General features: G+C 35.5%; 1 pseudogene; it reads right to left on the minus strand.

Moving 5' to 3' along the window:
- Positions 1 to 941: 941 nt before the first annotated feature.
- LOC145393323 (general transcription factor II-I repeat domain-containing protein 2A pseudogene) lies at positions 942 to 2,252 on the minus strand (annotated as a pseudogene).
- Between the last annotated feature and the right edge of the window lie 223 nt (positions 2,253 to 2,475).

Below are 2,475 nucleotides of genomic sequence, written 5' to 3' on the forward strand. Positions count from 1 at the left end.
TATAATCCAACTTTGGTCACTGAATGGGTACGACATTACAAAGGTATTCGATTTAAAGAGATTGATTTTTTGGTTAACAGGGCCGAAAGACAAAATATATATATATATATATATATATATATATATATATATATATATATATATATATATATATTGATAGATAGATAGACAGATAAAAATATATAGATAGATAGATATACAATGTTAGTATGTACACAGTGCAAGGGGTTGACAAAAGAAACGAAAAAGCTGCAGAAGTATGAATAGTATCAAACTCGAATACGTTAACCAAGAAAAAATTTTATAGTTAAAAATGATCTCTAACTGAGCCAAAACTATGCGTATGCAATGAAGGGCGTAAATAGTTTATTAGAATTCTTATGTACAGCATTGGAACAGAAACTAAAAAAAAATATCCACCGTGTATATTCAACACAGACGGTCACACATAGAAAGCTGTATGCAGTTCTGGTCCCCATATTAATAAAAAAAAATATGGATAAGTTGGAAGTGGTAAAATACAGGGTAACAAAAATAACACATAGATTCCGAAACAAACCATGCAAGGAATGTTTAGAACAGGGGTGTGCAACCTTTTTTCCCAAAGGGCCACTAGTCACGACTCTGTTGGTATGAAGGGCCACATAACCTTACTATTTCACGTTATTTACTACGATCGAAGACTTATTATGTGGGATTATACTGATAAAGATAGATAATTAGTTGTTACTGATTTTATTTAAATTGGGATCATAAAAATAAGAATTGTCCGAAACAAAAGTATTTTCCTTACCATCAATGAGCAAATGAAAGGCTACCTTATTATTATAGCGTACAAATATAAATAATTACTTGTTATTGGTTAACTGGGATCATTAAAATAAGAATTATCAAACGCAGACACATTTTCCTTACCATCAATGAGCAAATGAAAGGCTACCCTAGTGAGACGGTTGATGTTGCATTTGGGACACCAACTCATCAATATCAGGCTGTATGGATGATGTGGCTACACGCAGGGTACTTTCCAAATGTTCATCAGTAAGTGAAGACCTATACTTGTTTTTAACCAGATTCATTTTTGAAAAGAGCTGCTCACATACATATGTGCTACCAAACACTGCCATCATTTTCCTTGCATGAGCAGACAGTTTTGGATACACTGTCACCGATACATGCTTCTTATAAAACTGGTATACTGAACTATCATCAGACTTCTTTCTTAGTTCATCATTGCATTGTAGTTCAATTATTTCCATTTGCATGTCCTCGGGAATTGCTTCCACATCCACAGAAAAAGGAGAAGCAAAGACTTCAATGGCTTGTGAATGTTTCTTGAGGTCATTAAATCTTTCTGAAAATTCCTCTTGTAAGACTGCCAACTTGTCACCATACTTCTGATACTGAAGGTTGCTAGTGTCATGGTTTTTCAGTGTAGGAAAGTGGGCTGAGTTATGGTTTCTGATTTGTGACTCCCACAGACGCAATTTTATCTGGAAGCCTTTGATCAGTGAGAACAACTCATTTATTAGTTGATCTTTTCCTTGAAGTCTAACATTCAGTGCACCAAGATGATCAGTTATATCTACTAAAAATGCTAAATCAGATCTCCATTCCTTATCTCTCAATTCAGGGATAGCATTACCTTTCATATCTAAGAACAGTACAATTTCTTCCAAAAGTTCATATGCTCTCTTCAACATTCCTGCTTTGCTTAGCCACCTGACCTCACAAAAATACTTCACATCACTGTACTCTGTTTCAATGTCTGCCATTAACTGCTGAAACTCGCGGTGATTTAGACCTCTTGACCTAATGAAATTGACAGCTTTCACAAGAATATTAGTCACATGCTGAAAGTTTATTGTCTTTGCACATAAAGCTTCCTGGTGTATGATACAATGCAGGACAATAAGTGAATCTGAGCCAATATTTTGAGACTCCATTCTGGTCTTCAGTAATCCAACAACCCCATTTCTTTGACCAGACATCGCAGGAGCACCATCTGTTGTAATGCAAACTAAATTAGTGTAGTCCAGTCCAAACCTTGCCAATACTTTTTCCAATTCATCAAAAATATTTTGCCCTGTTGTGGTCCCCTTCATGCTTTGTAGTGAAGCCATTTCCTCTGTAATATTATAATCAATGTCAACACCCCTAATATATACAGCAAGTTGTGCAGTGTCTGTGGTGTCACAACTCTCATCAAGAGCAACAGAGTACGCAGAAAAAGCACTAACTCGCTTGACCATTGTACTTTCAATACTCCCTGAAAGACTGTCTATTCTTCTAGCAACAGTATATCTTGAAGGGCTTATGTTTTCAACTTGTTTCTTTTTGTCAGGAAACATATTGTCCGAGGCTACACACAAACATTCTTTAACTACCTCACCATCAGAATAGGGCTTGAGTCTTTTTGCAAGGATTTGACTAATCAAGAAGCTTGTTTTGAGAGATGCATCATATTCCTTAACT

The sequence above is a fragment of the Coenobita brevimanus genome, chromosome 24 (assembly GCF_032717465.1).
Source record: "Coenobita brevimanus isolate Jiangsu-jjx chromosome 24, ASM3271746v2, whole genome shotgun sequence".
Classification (NCBI taxonomy): Eukaryota; Metazoa; Arthropoda; class Malacostraca; order Decapoda; family Coenobitidae; genus Coenobita; species Coenobita brevimanus.